The sequence below is a fragment of the Numida meleagris genome, chromosome 5 (genome assembly GCF_002078875.1).
Source record: "Numida meleagris isolate 19003 breed g44 Domestic line chromosome 5, NumMel1.0, whole genome shotgun sequence".
Taxonomy (NCBI): Eukaryota; Metazoa; Chordata; class Aves; order Galliformes; family Numididae; genus Numida; species Numida meleagris.
The window spans coordinates 38,909,399-38,929,868 of record NC_034413.1 but is presented as its reverse complement, the minus strand read 5'-3'; the positions used below and the strand labels follow the sequence as shown (position 1 = coordinate 38,929,868).

At 41.7% G+C, this 20,470-nt stretch overlaps 1 protein-coding gene across 23 annotated transcripts in view; it reads left to right on the top strand.

Moving 5' to 3' along the window:
- The window catches only part of MAP2 (microtubule associated protein 2), a 202,091-nt gene that overhangs the window by 27,367 nt on the left and 154,254 nt on the right, over positions 1-20,470 (top strand). For all 23 annotated transcript variants that reach the window (XM_021398337.1, XM_021398335.1, XM_021398332.1 and 20 more), the window contains exon 2: positions 16,142-16,199. The gene's annotated coding sequence lies outside the window, so the exon portion shown is untranslated. The remainder of the gene's footprint in view (positions 1-16,141; positions 16,200-20,470) is intronic.

The window sequence follows — 20,470 nt, the reverse complement described above, 5'->3', positions numbered from 1 at the left end:
GGGAATCTTGGTGCCCAGAGAGGTGTCAGGTGGAGCCTGCAGAGTTGCAGCAAGGCTGAGAAATGTTTAACTGATGCTTGAAATTGGGACTTAAGTTTTGATATTGTTTACATGGATGTTGGATGCTGTGTGTCCTTACTATAAGACTACTTGTGCTATTGTAGCATCCCCAAGTGAGGCTCCCTGGGCTAGGCAACATACAGGCTTTTGGTACTGTGCAAATTGTGCTGGGCCTTGATTCACCCAGTTATTGGGAGGCTGGGTGGATGCGTGTGTACTGAATAGAATTCAGGCCTGCTGCTGTGCCCAGCCATCCCAATGCATCTGTGACGTATGTGCTGTCTGGTGGCCCTCTGCCTGTACATGTAGGGTGACAGCTGCTTTTGAAGGATTTTACTTCAAGAAGGCAGTGTCTTCTCTGCACTGGTTTGAGCTGTCTCCTGATCTATCTTTCAGAGAGACTGAAAAATTACTTCTTTGGCTAATGGTACTTTTTAAGAATTGAGTTGTAGCAGCTCCTGTGTGAATTATGAACTCCACTCCAAATGACTGGGGCCAGGTGTGAGATGTGCACATTTACTGTTGGTGGGTAATGAGGCATGATGCTGTACCAGCTGCTCACCATGCGCTGTCATACCCTGCTTCTCTCTTTGAAGTCAGTCTTAGTGGCACATCTTTTTGCTGATCTGCTGATAGGTGTTTGTTATCAGAGGATCTATAGGAGTTTTTTTCCTTTCTGCAACTTCTTTTTTTTTTTTTTTTTTTACCTTTTTGGATTGTTCTGTTTCTGGGTCTTTTGCTGTATTCTTGCCCTGCTGCTGTCTGTCTTTCCTGATAGCATTGTTTTGTTGGTCCCATGCTGTTAAATAGCACCATGCCCTGTCAATTCTGACAGGACCCATAGGGACAAAATGTGGCTCATCCATCTTTTGGGAATGGAAAAAAAAAAAAAAAGGAAAAAGAAGAGAGGTCAAAGAGGTCAAAGGATGCTCATTAGCCTAAGTACGTCTGACAGCCCTGGACACCCAAAGAGGACAATCATGATGTTCTAGCATAGCTACTACAGGGTCTAATTAAGTTTATATTAGTTTAAATGAGTTCATTTCTTTATCTGCGTGTGAATGGGAGAGGATTTTCCCTTCGAACACTGCATCTGGTTCTTCTCTGTGAACTTGGAACCACAGACCGTCCAAACCTGTTGACATCATTAGGGTAGAATATGTTAGGAAACAAGGATATATTTTATTTATTTTTGTTATAAATCAGTTTGGCCAATTTGATAGCTGGATTTTAAGAGTGGGGAGGGGTGAGACATCTATGCTTAAATCCCATATGGTTGCTTTTGTGGTAGTGAGAACTAGATGAGGAGTCATGCAGTGGGAAGACCAGTGGAAAGGTCTGTGCATTGCTGGGTTATTGGTGGGCTTTGCCTTGTACTGACACAACTGGCTTTACTTGTGCAAATGCTGTGTGATTGTGTGAGCAGAAGCCTACTTCTAAGTGAAAACCCAACCCAGTTGCAAAGCTGGCAGCAGCAATAACAGCCTCCCTTCCTGTATTGCACAAATAGGTCTTAGCAATGTGCAGCAGATGTTGCCCAGTGGCTGACAGATGCATTTGAAATTGCTTACAAAACTGGATTTGGGATTTTGTGAATTAAGTTGAACGAGGACAAGTGCTATTTAACGGTCTGCGTGCTTTAATGGGGAATTTTATTTCTTGTATGCTGAAGTTCTATGAAGTAATAACAATTCAGGTGTGGAGCACTGCTCTAAGAAATGTGACACTGAATTGCACGTGGATCCCAGAAAGCCAGGGTTAGGCATTGTTTTGCATACGAGCCCCAACTGGGTGAGCCGAGCAGCACACGCAATGATGCAGAGATCTGTGATGTAGTCTGAGACCCACAAGTGCGTACACTAATGGAGATGTGTAGGCAATTAGCATGTGAGCAAATGCTGTGCTAATGCAACTGTACAACTCGGAGATGCAGTGCCAAGTGCAGTTCTAGGCTGAGTGCTCAGAGCAGCAACCTTGGTACTCTGTCACACAGAACTCTGCTCTGTTGTACTGTGGGTGACTTGGTGGCACTCTGGCAGCTTGATGACAGTTGCGGCTAGGGCTCTGAGAGCTGGTGAATCAGTACCAACATCCATGAGAGTTACTCTAGTTGTTGTTTCAGACCCTACCTTTGTGATCATGCAAGTGTTTTTTGGTGTAAGCATAGTTTATGCTACAATAGCACTGCTATTCAAAAGCTTTGCATTTTTTTCTTCAAGTTTTTGTGGTGTATGCTGTGGTTATTTCAGTGTCAGTCCTGGGAAATGGGAGTTGAAGCAGTTAGTATCAGTACACTTCATGTTTGAAGCTTTCCCTCAGGTAAAACCTAACATGAGATCAAACTTCATAAAGAGAAGGATGCTGGGAATACCATCTGAAGGTGCAAGCAATGGTGATCTGAACAAGATACACTTCCCATGCCCAGGAGATGAGGCGAAGTGGTGGTGAGGCCTTGTGTCAGTACCTCTCCTTCTTTTCTCTCTTTAAACCTGTGTTGTTTATTCTATGTGTTAATCTCGTGCACTTCTTAAGTGGCATTTTGATCACTTGAGGATAAATGGAAGTAGGATGCCGTAATAAACTGTGACTGCGTCAATGTATAAGAGTGACTGCGCGGATGGGAAGGCAAGAAGTTCAGGAAGCAACTCCAAAAGAGAATATCCTAGCTTTCTTGGATGCTGGAACTGTAGCATATAATAGAGGCAAAAACTTATCTTCTTAGAAAAGCACAGACCATAAAAGATGGAGCAGTTAAATATAAGGTAAACAAGTGCACTTCTAAGAGATGTATTATTTTTCCTTGTATTGCTTCTCACTGGAGAATGGGAAGGAAAGCTCTGCTTAGGTTTCCAGCTCTGCAGTAATTGCTCTTAGAAAGTACTCAGGTTTTCTTGCTGTGTTGTCTGGGTGGAGTGCCCTGCTTTGTCCTTGTCCATTGCCAACCTGATTGGAATGTCAGAAAAAAATAACACTGAGGAGGAGTTAGGATCATCTTGACCGCACTAGCTTGTACTGCACCGAGTTGCTTTTTTTCCCCCAAACTAGTAAGATTTGCTGCTTTATGATATGTTGCAATTGTTCATTGGGAGGAAAAAACAAACGACAACCAGGTACTGATATCTTCCCTGGTTTCAACACATTCCTTGGGAATAAGGGCTAGACACTTGTCAAGCATCTATTTGTGCTGAATTAAATAGCATTGACAACAGAATGAGAACAACAGGAGTGAATAAAATACATTTTCCCCAGAAGGTTTCTGTTTTCAAAAGAAACTCCTTCAACAATTTGAACACAGAATCTCCTTTTAAAACATTGATGTTTGATAAGGAAATTGAGGGATTTCCACTGGGGAGATTAAGGTCTAAAGAATCATCATCAGAAAAAATGAGAAACAAAGATGTTGATAACTCTAGATGTGTTTGATTCTTGTATGCAAATAGCAGGCTGATGTGAGAGTGTGCAAATAGCATTCCTTGCTACATCTGACATACGCAACACTGAAATTGATAGGGATGTTTTCACAGTCTGACATGTTGTTTTAGGCGATCATTTAGAAAAGAATCCAAAACATTGATCTCTTATGGATAAGTCTTAAAGTCAGTACTTTAAAATGTATATAGAAATGTAAGTTCTTTCCTTGGCAAAAGGATCTCATCTTGACTAATAAATATCTTAATTAAAAGGTACAGTACAGAATCACTGTAAATATTTCTTCTGTGTCATCTGCTTTCTCATTGTTTTCAAATGGTTTGAAATTCAGCAAGTCTGTCTTTTGTTGCTGGGTCAAAGAAATACAATCATCCCTGAAAATGAAGGAGACTTGTGTCCAACTTGAAAGCTTTTTACTGGTTTTACATTAGTGAGTAAGAAAATTTCTTTTTTCCCCTAAGATTCCACCTGTAGTAATCTGCAGGCAAGGCATTTTTGAAAAAGGATGTGTTCCCATTGTTGCTTTTTTCCATCTGAATATAACTAGATTTATTAAAATAAAATTGACTTCATCCATGTTTATGTATTTAAAAGTTTTAAATAGCTGAGAGTGCAAATAAGCAATGTTTTAATGATAGCTGCTGAGGCAGCCCCATTAATTGGCCTGCATGGTTATGATGTGACAGAGAGAGAAACTTCATTTTCTTTTTTGTTTGCAGGAGAAGGAGCCCCTTGTGCACCTTTCTCCAAGAACACTTACAAACATCATAGCTTTTTCCCCATATATTGTGTAGAAGGCGACATATTGAAGTTTGTTATTGTAGAACAGGTTGTTGTATGCAAATTCTTTATTTCCAACTACAGCACACAATTTGTACGTATATTCTTGTTACTCCAGTTATTTTTCTTAGCTGTTGTCTAAATGTTTAATGTTGAATACAATCTGTCTTTTGGAAACTGCACATCGAATTTTCAGGCTCCTCTTCCTGTTAACAAGTGCAATTCATGTGCATATGCTTTCCTGGGTAGCTTGAAGGTTGAGTTGCTTGTGGAACATCTGCTGTAGTAGGTGTGAAGGGCTCTGGAATCTTGGGTATTGGCAATGAGGGGGAGAAGTACAGTGGCATTTTCTTCTTCTTTTTTTTTTTTTTTTAAGTTAAATACCTTGATGATGTTCACATTATACTGGTACTGATCATTCAAGAATAACTGTAATCTGAGGGCTGATGTTTTGATGAACTTTAAGCTTTTGTTAAAGCATTAAAAAAAAGAAAAAGCTTGTGCTTTAATTTAAAAGAAAATGTTAAAACTATCTGCAAACCCCCCAAAAGAAAAATAGATTTAGTCCATACTTTTTCACAAAAGCCAGATAACTCTTCCAGCAGCCTTGCACACTACTGGAGAGCTGATAAGAGTTGATTTGATTACAGGATTAGCCAGGCCACAGGCACCTTCTTGCTTTTATTTTCACCTAGGAGGCTGTCACTGCAGGAGGCAGTTGCTGTCCTGTGTGCTCAGCATCCATTTTCATGCAGCTGCCCACAGCATAGCCATGGATGGACGCTGTTGTGCCAGCACCGCTCAGCTCCAGGCTCTCCTGTGCTGCGAGGAAAGGGGAAGATCTCAGTGTAGGGCCCCTGCTCTGGAGTTCAGAACAGTTTTCCCTGGCCTGGGTAGAGATGTATTTGACAGTCATCCAAAAGCTGCTGCTGTGTGTTTAACAGGACAAGTGTGATCTCTGCTCTTGGAAATCCGTGAGGATTTTCCAGACATCTGGGAAGGGAGGATGGAGCAGGATATCCAGCTTGCACTTCTGTAGAGAAGCCAGCGCTGTATTTTAAGGTGTGTCTCAATATTTTCTCAGTGAGTCAGTTTTAAAGTATTCAAACTAGATGCATGCAAGGAGAAGACTCTCTCTTCACCGCACCATTTAGCCTTTTCCTTCTTCCTTCTTAGTTGCAGAGAGCTCCTAGATTTTGCTTAATTAAGAGCAGGCAAAGAATATGGCTGATAATCACCAGTTCTGATCTTACTTTGGGTATTACAAATAGTGCCTTGGCTTCTATTACCCTATTCTGGGTGGACTAATATTCAAAAGTATGGTTTTATTGAAAAGTGAATGGGGAACCTGAGTTCTGTGGTCTAACCAGCAGCTACCATGTTTTTGGAATTTCTACTCTAAATCTAGGAAGTTTAAATAATTGGTGTAATGCATCCATTATCTTGGAAAGCAAGAATAATTCTATCAGTACATTTTCTTCTTAAGACAATACCAGTATGAGGGGGAAAAAAACCCGCATGAAATGGGTTCCATATATGCCGAGGCCTGCATGTTTAGAAAGTCTTCTCTGCATAAGTCCTTGTTATAGCAGATTACTGAATAAATAGGACGCTTCAAAGGCTAACAGGGGTAGAATATTTTAATGATTTTAATTCTTGGATGTGAACCAGAACTGCCATCCGGGACAGGTATGAATGGTGAAATCAAAGCTGTCATTTTATGTAATTGCTGTGAACTTTGGGTGTGATTATAAGAATAAATTTACTGTATGCATAAAAATGTAGAAACGAATAAAACCTCTTGCCATCATTGTGTTTATATGTTGTTATCCTTCTAGAAAAGGAGAACTGAAAACAGTGTTTGCTGATGGGTGATGGTGAGGTATATTCTCTTTGCTTGTCCTGTTTACCTTGCTTGATTTTCAGTTTATGGGCTTGGCGGGGAAATTATGCTTTGGTTTTCAGCTGTTATCTCAAGGCTGATACCTTCTGAGTAAAAGTGAATGAAAGAAAATAGGCAGGCTGAGACTGTGCGATCTGGTTCCCAATGTGCCACGTGTGTGGCTGTACCCGTCTGCAGCACTGCTTTGTTCCACTGAAGCGGAGCTGGTTCTGCCATGCTACTGTGATGGCTTCCTCCTCCGCTGATGCACCTGACCTAGGTGTAGCAGTGCTTGGTAAGATCTGTCGACCGTGCTCAGGTTTTGTGCAGGTAGCTGCATGTGCTGCAGCTTTTCTCTTCCTAAGTACTTTTGATTGTCTCCATTCCAGATGCTTTCTCCTCAGGGCAGCACTCTCTGGACCTTTGGTTCAGTTACCACTACTGCTGGCGTATTTGCCTTAGAGCTGGAGGCAGTGCAAAATAGGTGCTAGCCTTAAAGACATCATCGACTCAATGTACCCATGTGTGTAACTGTGATTGTACTTGATTTGAGTGTAGTTTGCTGATCGTTGCTTGGTAATTTGCTCTATTGAAAGTGCTTTTCTTCATTGGTCAAGTGCAGAAGAGTCCTCTTGAAAATCATGCCTATAGAGCATCAGCTGTAGGGTTTCAGTATGAAAATTTTTCTTCCCAAGTGCATGCATCCCATGTCTGCCTGAGGGCTACAGATGGCAGGGTTTTGCTGCAGTCTGCTGGTGGTGAAAATCATATTTGTACTGGAATAGGAGTGTTTTGTATCTTGAGCTTTGGAAGATGAAACAGATGAGATGAAATGATGTCAGATTTGTTCTTCTGGACTTTTGGAAGCAGCAAGAAAAGCTACTGACAATGTTGACAGTAGTTGGCCTTAAAGCAGTGCATTGGTAAAGTGAAGTGATGCAGGGGTAAGGTACCTGAGGTTTGCAACAGGATAGTGGGGAATCACAGGGAAAAACTTTGTATTTGCAGAGCGACCTGCTGAGGATCGAAACCTGAGGGAGAAAATCTGGAATGGTGTTAATTAGGGTATGGGTTGATGACGAGAGATACCTGTGTACTGAGTATCCTAGCTGAAGACAGCTCATTTTAAACACTGATGTCAAGTGATGGGATAAACATCCATATTATGGTTGCCTAACAGCACGTGTGCTTCCTAATGTGTCCTTTATGCAATTACTTTATGCTGTAATTCTGGGCACAGTGTGGTGGTCAGTAAGATCCCACTTTGACTGCTTGAGGGGAGGAGATGGGGAAAAACCTTGAGACCTGGACAAAATAACATAATTACTTGCTTTGTATGGTTTCCAAAAAACTGGCACCCTAAAGATTGTTCTGTGAATGTTCTAGGGAGGGTCTGCCTGAATTTGTCTTGGCCAATGTGTCCACCTATCCAAAGCCAGTGTGCCTCATTGGAAGGAGGACAGTAGAAAGCGATTTGCCTTTGTTGCAGTCAGATGGCAGAATGGTGCACGATGAGTTGGGAAGAGGTTGAGGGGAGAAACAAGTCTAAAACATATGCTACTATAGCACAGGCAGAAACTGAAAATTGGATAACAGGATTTACCAGTAAGAGACAGCGACTCCTTTTCTGAAAGACTGTATCCTTCCTCTACACTGCAGCAGAAAACCAGCAGCAACCATGGAAGAGTACGGCGTGAAGTCCAGTTGCATGCAACTCCTGCATGCTGCTGGCTCAGGGCTGAGATTCGCCAGAGGTGAGTGATGGAACTAGATCGCTGGCTTAAACACCAGCAGCTGAGCGGTGTGGAATGGAGTTTCTGGACATGAGCTTTGTAATCTGAGGTGTCCATACCTACAAAATGGTTTACATTTGAAATGTGCTCTTGAAGCTTGTTGACTTCACAGAATCATATGGGTTGGAAGGGATCTCTGGAGGTTAGAGTCCTACCCATCTGCTGAAGCAGGTTCCCTACTGTAGTTTGCAGAGGAAAGTGTCTAGGCAGGGTCTGAATATTTCCAGAGAAGGAGAGGGACTTTGTACACCTCTCTTTATTCCATTCAGGTAATTCTGCTGTTTTGACATTGATACCTATGGAGTGATTGCAGCCATTAGTACAAGCTTTGCATAGGAATGCTTCGGCACCTGATGTCCTTTTCTTGTGCTGTCCTGTGCATTGCTCTGTTAATAATCTTATTGGTGCTTTTTGAAACCTGCAATTACACGGGGCTCTGTGATAGATGGAAGTAGCATTAAGGGATTAATGAGTTGAACAGAATATTTTGTGATTCCTTGAAGTGTCAACATCAGCATGGAGCAATACGCTACCGATTAGCTTGATTCAGTCTTTGGTAGGCAGCACAAGGCATTATCCTGAGCTGTTGGATGCTTCTACCAGTGTGGAAGGACTCAGAGTTGAATTCCTGTGATACAGGATTTTTGAAAATATAAACCTCTTTAGAAGTGGGACCAAGTGGCTATATCCTTTGCAAGTATAAATTGACACAGCATGAAGGCACTTATTTTTAAGTTTTCCTTTTATGTTTTGAAAAAATATGCTGTCAAAGAGGCTACTCAAGAATCAAAAAGTCAGCTGAAATGATATATAGGATGCTTTGAGCTCTGTGCTTTTACAAATGGCCACGTGCTAGGACCCCCTGAAGTGAGCAGGGCTTGCTTGTGCTTTCAGCAAATACAGCTTGCTTTCTCAGAGTCCCCTTTTCTTTTTTGTTCATAAGCATACTTGCCACAGTGGTCAATTTAGGGATGCTGGAGCAGTTTTCTGGGTATCTGCATGGGTGACTAGCCCTTGTTAAATCCAAACCTTCTGTTCTGAAAGCCCCTTGAACTTTAAAAATATCTCCCTTTTAAAGGGGGGAAAAAAAGCTGGAGATGAATTATATAGTATAACAATTTGAAATGTATTAAGACAAGCTTTGTAGTCAGCACCTGTAATTATAAACAGCATTTTGATCCTGAATTGGAGGTTTTAAAAGAAGGCTACATTCAAAGCTGCTCATTAATTATGTTACTGTCAACCCTTTTAATAAAGGAAAAAGTGCATGGAACATTCTTCCTAGCTGAAATGCAAATACAGTAGAGATAATGCCACCTCTCAAGGAGGGTTTGCTTAAAATGAGAATGACGCTTGTGCCTACTAATTAAAAGTTAATCTAAGTTGAAGTGAGTTCTCCGATCCAGGTTTGAATTAGTTTGCCATAGCTACTTACGTCTGAGGTCTCAGGGCAAGGCACACAGAAAGCCTTGCTGTGTGTTTCTGACTTTTCCCAGTTAACATTTACACTGAGTAGTGTTGTTAACATGCTGTTTCTGTCATGCTACTGTCATTCATACAAGGGACTGAAAAGCCACCAAAGACTCAGTATTTCTGTTTTATTCATAAGAGTAAAAAAAAACCCTCCTCATTTAGAATGTTTGTTTATGAATTCTAAGTTCCATCCACTTTCACATATGTCTCTGGTGTGGCTGCAGAAATAGAGTTCTAATCAACCCTTGCAGCGGAGACAGTGCCTCTTTTGTCATGTTGCTGTACAAAATGTTACTCAGATTTTTAATCCGCTTGACCTCAGTTGCATCTAGATGATGTATCACAGACCAAAAAAGCTGTTAAAGGAACCTTTTAACATTGTTGAGTCAAATGGCTCATTTCAGGAAATACTGGAATAAAGGGTGTTTGTGCAGCCTTTGTGGCTGCCTTCTGCATGTGTATTATAAAGCAGTCTTTAATTATGTGATCACATCATTGCTTGTTTCCATAGAACTCCTGCCTCATTAAGTGCACGATATGGATGTTGCTTCAGTTGGAAACAGCTACGCAGTGTTTTCATTCTTTCTCCTGTATTTTCAATGCATGTCTCCATTCTTTTTTGTTTTCTGTAAACTGTGTAAGATTATGTTCTGAAAATATTGTTTTTTCCATACCAGTCACTCTTGCATTATCTTGCTACTTCATGTTTAGAAATTTGTATTTCAGAGCCCTACTGTGAAATGGGAGATTTCACTTATGGTTCAGAGGTGGAACAAATCTGTAAAGCCCAAGTCTCTCTCCTTGTAGGCGACCAGCGATAGCTGCTCGGACTGCCTGCAGCAATCAGTGCTCTGTGTGGTCCTGTGAGCTGTTTGGGCATAGTGATATAGGTAGAGCACCACTTCCACACTCCGTCCCCATCCCCAGTCATCATTTTGCTGTGTGCCTTTGAGTTGTGGTGGCAGAGCTTGCCTACAGATTACCTCTATTGCTGCATCCTGGGAGATGTGCCTTACTTCTTTTCTGTAAGAGACTGGTAGGTCCTTTGGAAAGACACAGTGATACTAGAATTAAAACCACTGCATCAGGAAGCTGGAGTTTAAACTGCTCAGAAAAGTTAATTCTTCTTAATTTTTTTTTTTTAAATCTAGGATGGCAGAGTCCTTTTAGATCATTCAAGAGGGATGTTTCCCAAATGTGCCCATTTGAGTGTTTCAGATCTTTAAGGCTTCCACAAATTAAATTGATTAGTTATCCAATGAAGAAAAATACACTCTGCAAAGTAAATCTTCATAGTTGTGATGCCTACAAACTCTTAAAAAATCTTCATTGATTTCCAGTATAATACCTCAAATTGAACTCTACCAAGTACCTGTACTGTCAGCTGAGTGTGTGTGATCTTGTGGAGCAGCCTGATGCTTGGTGCAAATGCACAGCAGACGTGTCAGCTTCCCTGTGGGCCATGCTGCTGGAGAGCCACAGGACTGACACCTACCTCGACACATCACTGAGGGTTGCTGAGCCTTTGATGATGGAGCAGCTGGGATCTCCTTTTTATTACTGATGTGGGGATAGTTAGGCCTACTGGGCTGTCTGGAACGGAGCACGTGTCTGTTCCTGTCAAGAGCGCCCCCAGGATCTGAGAAGACACCCAAAGTTTCTGATGCCTGTACTTGCTCCAGATGAGGAATTAAGATGTTACAGAAGAGAAAACCAGTTTCAGGCAATTGTCTTCTTGCTGAAGGCTTCCAACTGTGTCATCTCTTATAGTGTTAATGCCGGTGAATTGGGAATTCAGAAGATCAGGGAGCAGAGTTAGAGTAACGCAGATTGCTCTTGAAAATCAAGTCCTTTTTTTTTTTTTTTGTTAGGTATTTTCATGCACAGTTTTCACCCTTGCAGCTTGTTGAGTCACGTCTTTGAAAATATGTTTAAGCATTAAAAAATGGTAAAAGGATAACAGGATGAGTCAAGGGACCAAACAGAAGCTTTGAGGTTCTGTTGCTGCAGGAGCACCAGCAGCGTGCAGTGTACTTTTGGCATGAAAATCCCTGAAACTGGGAGATTAAAGTTGAAAGGGTATGTGTGGCATATAGCTCCTGGGGAACTAGGCTCTCAGCTTCCATTAATGAAACTGAATGTGTATTTGCTCCTTTTTGCACAGCAGGGAAGGTATCCCACCTATCTGCTAAGTTATTCACCTTTTCGACTCTGACCATAGCTCATTTTTCATGTATAAGCAAGCTAAAATATTCTGGGATTTTAAGAACTCATTAAACTTATCATTTTGTGAGATGTAGTAAGGGGCAGTATCAAAAATACCACAGCACTTGAGGAACGGTTTTCCTCCAATTACAGATGAAATGTACTTCGAAATTTCTGATGTTCTTTAAAGAAACAAAAGATGCATTTGTTCTCTCCTCACGCAGATGGCTGTAAGTGGGCTGCAGCAGTAGGCTTCAAATGTGAACCTTGGTCCAAAACGTGAATTAGCCCAGCATATTGTCAGGGACAAGGGCTTCAGAGTGCATCTGCAGCTCCTGTCACTTGGCTTCATAGCACGCGGGCAGGCGAGCAAAAAAAAAAAAAATCTTGGACTGTCTGTTTTCTGTAGAAGGCAGATCAAGGAAAGGTAAATGCATGAGGCAGGAAGGAAGGTGCGATGCAGACCTCAGTTGTGGAGGCAGGTTCCTCAAGATATCCTTGTCCTGCTTACTTGCTTTTTTTAGAGCGTCCAGTGAAGGTGGTGTGCTGCTTCAGTAAGTACCTAATTTAGTTAGATTAGCCTAAATCTCCTTTACAAGTCTTCCAGACATGTTCAACAACTGCTAGCTTTATACTCTGGAGGATTATCTCCTGTGCTAAAGCATGTCTGTGTCGCAGATCAGTGTTAACAGTACTAGGTTGACGGCTCTGACAGAAGAGCTCTGGAAAATGTCTGTGGAAGCTGAATATCCAGTTGCTCATTTTGTTTTTCTGTGAGATGTGACTCTTCTCAGCCTAAGAGTAAGCACAGCAGTGGATCGTGGGTTGCTCCCCAGCTGCTTCTGTGTGAAGTCTTGTACCTGGGCTCAGCCCGCTGGGCTTCAGTTAAGATGCTGCTGGAAGAAGCTGTGTGCTGAAACCTGTTTCTCTTTGCTGTCTCTGCTAAAGCAGTTCTCTGCAACAGAGGAGCAATAACATCTGGAGTCAAGGCAGCAGATTTTCCAGGGGTTTCCTGTCCCACCTGTTCAGAAGGTAGCTGGCCTGCTGGTGGTGAGCACAGCGGCAGCCTTGCGGGGTTGCTGTCAGAGTGCTGGCTTGTCCTCTCCTTTTCTTCTAAGCAGTGCAGCCTTTGTATTGTTGAATTTCATGGCATTGATTTTTGACAATTTTGGACTGAATGAAATGCTTGCAAACTCTTGCAGCTCAGTGCTTTCAACTGACCACCAGACTGGACTTTGAGAACTCTTTTCAGCCCCTGCAACATATAGCATCTGTGCTACCCTTCCTTTTTTCCATTAAATATGTTATTTTGCAAAACAAACAAAACCAACTAGATCAGTTTGTCTTTATTATTGATATATTTTTTTTTTATAGAAAGAGCTTGACTGATTTTGATTATTACCAGCTTCAGGGTGTTTATAATTGATAACTTTGTTTCAAGCCTCTGTGTTAGACTGATAGGTCTCTTGTTCTCTGGGTTGCCATGTTCCTCTTTCCTTTTCAGGTGGCCCTCTGCTTGCCTTCAGGCAGCACTTCAGGACTTCATCTCCCATGAGCGTGCAGTTTCAGTGGTTTCTTTCATTAGTGTTTTTGTTTTTAAACAATTGTGGACTACTTCAATCTGGTTTGGCTGACTTACCAGCAGGAACCTCTTCTTAATATTCCTTAAACAGCTCTTTCTCCATTTTGGTTTGCACTGTAACTATTTTGCTCCAGCTTTCCTGTGCCACAGAGTAGTTTACCTTTATATCTTTATTACCTCTTCAGCACTTGTCTGACATCTTGCTAGGTGTTGCTGACTTGTGCAGGGTTACTTGAAATCTGTCTGTTGGTATTTTGAATCAGCAATGCTTGTCCCCTACTTTCTGTTGGTGCTGTCATTTCATGGTCACCGCTACTGAATCCCTCTTCTGCCTTCAAATTTGCAGTGTATCATTTAGCCAGAACCAGCTGCATCTTCTAAAATGAAATGTGCCCAGGATGTTAGAAGACATATTGATGCATCCAGCTGGATGAACTTGGATAACAAGCTCTCTTTGTAGCGCATGCCCCTTTCTCAAGGGCTGCTTATGTAGGCAGAAAGGTGGCAAATACCAGACAGCTTGGTTTCTCTGCAGTGGATTACTTGAAAGTTGCTAACAAAAGCATTCAGTAGCCAAATATGTCAGTATGACTCCTTGCAGGCTTCACATAAAAAAACTGGCACTATTAGCAGATATCACTGTAGTTACAGGAAAGGAGTAGTTAAATTATTCAGTAAAGACATATTCTTTAACAACAATTCCTCATTTTTATTAGCCAACAAGCTAATAATTCAGAGGACAAGCCAACATTCAGAAGACAAAATGCCAACACATAGCAGTTCTTAATAGTTTTTTCTCTGAGTCAAGCAATTGGCATAGTACTTTATTTATTAGCAGTCTTCTCTTAAACGTATCCTGGGTCTTCACCACTGTCTGTATGAGTCAGGGCTGTCATTCTGAAAATTTGGAGGTTCTCAAAGCAGAATTTACTGAGTGTAAGTGAAGCAGAAGAGTAAATACATATCTGGTCTGTGTTTCACAGACCCAAGGTACTAGAATGAGTCTAGAGTCTCTGAAACTTTGACTAGTCCTTAAAGATGCTGAAAGTTCTTGCTGGAGACACCAGGCTTGTGTGTATCTCCTTCATGTACTCATCAGAAACTTCAGAGAATGGAGCCTGCTGGCACCAGCCCTACTTGTGTCTTGCTTTGGGTATAGACTAGGAGATTAGGAGGTGGAAAATGAAGTTTTGCTTAAGAGGTGAATGAATATTCTGTGTAAATCATTAAAGGGTTGTGCTTTTCTGGCCATTATTAGCAGTGTCTGGACAGGTAGCATCTTTCTGAAGAATGCCAAATCTTTGGTGCATGACACTGCCCCTGGGGGTGGGGCCTTAGGCAAATCTCATTTAGCAAGTCTAACCGGCTTAGAGCTGATTTCCTTCTCAGACATGTGGAATTAACCAAAGATAATAGGGACCACGCCTGGCCAGCATATTGTAAGAACTGACTTTTCATTTTCTGGTATTGGTAGGAAAGAAGAAAGAGCTGAGATGCTTTTTTCCAATTTTTTTTCTTGGCTTTGCTTTCATCTTTTGCTCAACAACAGCAGCGTGCAATGCAAATTTGTGCTTTTTTGCTTTCAGAAAGTCATCTCATGCTGAAAAGCAGGTGGTAGGGATGGGATCCTTGCTTTCTGTTCACGATTCAGTCACTCCATTATGCTAACTTTGGCAAGGCACTGAATTTGCCCTTCACTTACTTTCTGTGTGCTTCGTTTCTAAGTTGGATATAGTTAGTGGCAAGATTCCCTTTGCTGTCAGCAATAGTGGTAATGCCTGCACTCATGGGTACACTGAGACATGGCAAAGTTGACCAAAAGTACAAAGTGCTTTTATCCCTGCTAGCATTTATTATCTCCCTACCTCTTTTTTTCCCCTGGCAAGCAGTGAATATTTGGAACAGCTTTGTTCAGCTGTGATTTGCGGAAGTTAGTTGTCCAGGTAGGATATATGTTGATTAGGAGTGATAGCACTGGAAAGTGTTTTTTTTTTGTTGAGTTTTGATGTGGAGGAGGATGGAAATTGTCTGTTCTTCCTCCTTGTTAGGCAGTTTGATTCAATTTTTTAATAGCAACAATTTGTACTATATGGGTGCTTCACTCCTGACCAAAGTGTCCCAGGATTTGCAAAGCAGTAATTAATCCTCACTTATGCTACTGTGATATTATACTCATCTTAAGATATGGTGGTACCAGAGCACAGAATAGTTAAAACCATGTGCAAGGTCATGCTATCAACAGCTGTAGCACACTGGGGAGCTCTCTTCTTTGACTGCTGAGCAGCACTTTCCCTTTGCAGCTTTGCTGTGGTACATGATACTCAATTTACAGGTCCCATCAGTCTTGTCTGCAGCTTGTGAAGCATCTCTTTTGCTATTATGCAGTACAACTGCGGGATTCCTGGGGAGAAAAAAAGGAAGCTTTTGACCAAATATGTTCTATTATCTATGTTCTTTGTTTGCTGATTGAATTTACTTCTGTTTTTTGATGTTACCATCTCATTTTTGTTGTTATTTTTGGTGAATCACTACTGGTAAACCTACATACATAAAAGGTATTCTGCTTGCAGGTTGTCTCCCTTCTGTAGACTAAGAAGGGGTTCAGTTTAAGTGAAACTGATGCTAATAGAAGCCATCAGTGGAGCTTATGTTTCGTGAATTCTGTTTTTCTGTGATGATCTAATTCACACGAGAGTGAGCATTCTAGAACAGTCCAGCCTCTGCAGGGTGACTTGGTCTCTTGCATACCAGGGGATGTAAGTTAATTTGGTGTCATTTTGGAAGTTAACAAAAGCAGAGAAGGAGGTTGTTTTGCTGCTCACAGGTTGTGATTCAGGAATTACAGTTCATTTTGAAAAAAAGTTTTGTTGAAAAAAAAAAAAAAAAGAGATCTTTTTCCCTTGCTGCAACTAACTGAGCGGTTTTGCTTTGTTTCAGATTGTGGAAACCTGAACTGAAGTATCGTGTGACTTGCAACGTGAAAACTACACCAAAAGTGAGTTTTCTGTTTTTGTTGGTCTTGTATCAGTTGTTCCAGATCACTGGCAGTGCTGCACATCTCTTGACTGTACCCCGATGGATTGCGTACTGAATCTCTGTGGCTTGTTCAGGCATCAGTTTGACAGGATTCCTCCTATTCCTGCATGTGTGTGTTCTGTATTTTGAGGATAGTTTAAACGAAGATATTGAGTATACTTCCTGGGATGCACAGTGTAAGACTTGGTGCAGAGGTGGAAACTTAAGTGAAAAATAAAAACTCATTGAAGTGTTGCCAAATTCTTTTTGTGCAGGTGTTGGTTTTCCATAGGAAATGTCTGACTTGCAGTGTGAGTTGAGCTATCCAAATGCCAGTGGTACTGAGTACAAGCACTGTGAGCTGAATCTTATGTCGCGTTTTCCTGTTTTTCGCATCTCAAATGTAGGGTTTGTGGTTGCCAACAATATACTGTGCAGTGTGGACTGATTGCTTATCTGTCAGTCACCACACACCTTGTTTGAGGGACTGCTTCTCTGCTTTGTTGGAATGTTTTGTTGAGGTTGTTTACAGAATACTCAAATCTGCTACGTGGCACAGACAAAAAACAAAAATGCTGATACATGAATTTCTCACTGTGCTCCGGTATTATCTGTTTAGAGAAAGGTTTGTGTAATGGATGCAGACAGCTTTTGGTTATTTGAAGAGCACAAATGAAAAGCAACACAAAGTGTCGGTAAATACAATTTTCACTTTATTTAGTTGTTCTTCTTTGGCCAAAAAAATACTGATCTTCACCACTTGAAGTTTTCAAGCACCAGGCTTATCTGGTGACAATATGCAGCCAGGATTAAGTTATAATTGTGTATTTTCTTCCATTTTTTTTCTTTCCAGGAGTTGATTCTTGCTCTTCTAGAATAGGGAATGGAGTTAAAACTGGGACATGTGTTGCTTGCATCTATGTACTGGGGGCAATTTCATCTGGCTGCAAAGTTTCTGCTCTCACTGCAGACCCTTCCCCCCCAGCCCACCCCAAGTTGAAGGGGCTCTACTTGTCTTATTTGCTATTTTATGTGTGAGCTTCTTGGTCATAGGGTGAATGCCGCAGGTTTCATTGGTGGGATGTTTCTGGGGCTCTGTAGCCAGACCACACTATTTCCTTTTCCCTTCTGCTGCATTCACAATCATCTTTAGAGTGTGTGGCCACAGGAATGTGAGCAGCAGCTTCAGTTGGATGTTTGAGTGGAGTGTCCTGCTCATGGTGGTGTTATTCCTTGTCCATCCAGAAGAGTTCTAGCTTTGAGTTCAGTGAATGGGAGACACTTCTTTTTAGATGCTCCTTGTCAGCCTCTGCATGTCAAGGCTTTTCAGGGATTGTATGTGATTCATCACGCAAAAAGATAAATAGTCAACAAGAGCTGGGTCATTGAAAGCTGTAATGAAGCTAACTCCAGCAAACTCTGGTGGGGAGAGAAAGCTGAGGGTTTGAGTTTAAAGTGTATCTGAAACTATTTGGTGCTCTTTGCTAGGAGCAGCAGTGAACTTGGAGAATTCATGTTGCCTTTTAATTCACCAGTGCAAGTGAGTTTCACAAGTCCTGATTGCAGGTATTGAATATGCTGTCTGCTTTTACCAAAGAGTCATCACAAACAATGAGGCATGTCACCAGAAAAGTCAATGCAGGCTGGTGAGTTTTTGCCTGAAAGGATAAGGTAAACTCCTGTCTACTCCTGGATATTAGTGATAATTCAGTTCTGCCAGTAATAAACAGCAGAATGTCAGTACCTTCAGCTGTTCTTGAGCTGCTCACAGGTTACCATGGGAGAAGTTGTATTCTTGCGTAAATGGAGAGGAAAAAAAAACCTTATCCTAATTAATCAGTTGCCTGAATCCCTCTTGAGTTAGCTGATGAGACAGCGCTGGCTGCAGGAGCAGCCCCAGACCAAGGCTGAGTAAACGTTTTAGATTGTCTTTTTTTAATCTTTGTTCTCTCTGGTAGTACTTCCTTCTTCTGCTGCATAAATCTAAGCCACATTCAGATTATGTTACTTCTTCACAGCACCCTGTGTTCAGTTCTTTTTTGTCTTGGTAGCCTTCCTTATAGCCTTCACTTAACCTTTTAGACAACTCATGTAATGACACTGAAAAAATCATCATCCATTCCTTGCATTGCTTTCTGGACTGCTCCAAAGCACTTTCCATCACCTTGCTCATCACATAGCAGTTTTAGGTCTTGCACAAAGGAATGAAAGCAAGACAGCTTCTCTCAGGCCTGTCTGTGCAAGCTCAGGCACATATTGAGCCTAAATATTACCTGATTTCCCATACTTGCATGACAATGAAACCCACATCCTCAAAACAAAATCTGAAATGCAAGTGCAGCAGTATTGTTTTACTGGGAATCTGAAAAATAAAATCAAAACATGCAACAAAAATGTATTTTTAAATCTTTACCAAATATTTAACAGGAGGAATATTAATGTATGTAGGAAATAATTTCCAGATCTGTACTAATTCATGGCTAATTTACAAGTGGTATGGAAAAAAAATACTTTCAAAAGCCCAAGGACCCATGTTACCTAACCGAATGTTAGGCCCTTGTGTGGGGATACTGCTTGCAAGGCAGTCTTCAGTTGTGTGCAGCCTGTAGATCAGCACCTCAGGAGGCCTGTGAAAGTCAGGTGTGGCTGAGCCTCTTCTGCACAACCTCTATCTTCCTACTGAATCTAGGAAAAGCTTTTTGTTTTTGCAGATCTCTGTTCTCTGTTAAATATGAGGTATGGAAAAATGGGTTGAGCTTGTGTTTTAAACATCCTGTAAACAGAAGGGAGTGCTACTTGAGAGTGTACCTCTATGCTGTTGAGAGTTATGTCAGCTGTGATCACCACCTATATTATGAAGTCTTTCCTACTTCAATCTTTAGAACTAATGCTGTTTTCAGCCGGTTATCCCATAAAAGTGGCCTGCTATACAGCAACAAATAAATGATTGTAAGAAGGTACTTGATCTCTTGTAGTAATCTAAATGTCATCACACCAGCGTACTGGATCACTAGTTTCTCGTGTAAGATAATGCACCTCAAGTTATTTTACACAATTCTTGCCTGGGCTTATTAATACCAGTGCCTCCCACATTACAGCTGGGAGCAGAAACTGAAGAGCTTCAGCCTCACTGTCAGCTCCTACAGCAGGGATTCCTCCAGAGAGTAGTGACTTGTGTACTGTGTGGGAGCAAGGACAGTGCAACAAAGATGTTACACTAAGGCTGGCTCCCTTCTCTATTGGAATTCTTGTGTGATGTTCTTTGTGCTACTTAAAAAACAAAACAAAACAAAAAAAGGCTAGACCCATTTCCCTGTTGAAGGCATTAATATATCATCATATCCAATATCCTTTGGTTTGATGCTAAGGGCTGTTAAATACCTTGGCTAGAAAGAGATTGTGTTCTGTCACATGAGGCAGAAGCTATTTAAACTGAACCTTGGCTGCCCATGTACAAGTCCCAAGGAACTTGAGCTTACAGAAAAAAAGTCCAGTAGACTGGAATGCTTCCTACTTTATTGTTCTAAGTGCTCCTCTTGTAGGAAATGCCCAGTGTATGGGGGCAGAGGCAGAATTTCAGGGAGATCTTGTGCATCGCAGCAGCATGCTGCCTTACACTTGCATTGGGTGATCTTGCAGGCTCTGAGAGCAGGTCTGGCGAGTGCACTGAAGAGTTTAAAAAAAAAAAAACAAAAAAAAAACACTTGTTCTGGGCTGCATCCAGCCATTTGGGAACGAGGCCATCAGACTGTGACGTTAAGCAGCCCTGCCTCGTAGGCTAGGCATGTGCCTTGCAGAGCCATGTGACACTCTCTGTGCTTGTACCTGGGGAAGCACGATGGGTCCCAGATGATGCCTTCCACCTGAGAGCCAGTGGGTCAGACATGGACTGGGGAAGCCCATCTGCCCTAGGGAGGAACCAAGGTGGGAGGTGTTGAAGGAGAGCTGTGCCTGTAATATCTTCTCCTCCACTAGTGCAGTGCACGCTCATATGACTTGGAGCCAGCTGTGCTTGCCATGTTGGCTCTCATGGATTTCTGCTTGGCATGACTCTTCTGAAGGCAGCACAGGTATGTCAGTATTGCTCAGCAGAAGAGCTGGCTTGCTTTGTTCTTTCAGGTGCAGCTGGGCCTTCAGACTACATGTCCAAAGCCCTGCTCACTTGTATTGTTCAAAGCCTCAGATGATATCTATGCAGAAATAGGTATACTTATTAAGGCCAGTGTTTTTTTTCTGTTGCCTCAGATTTCA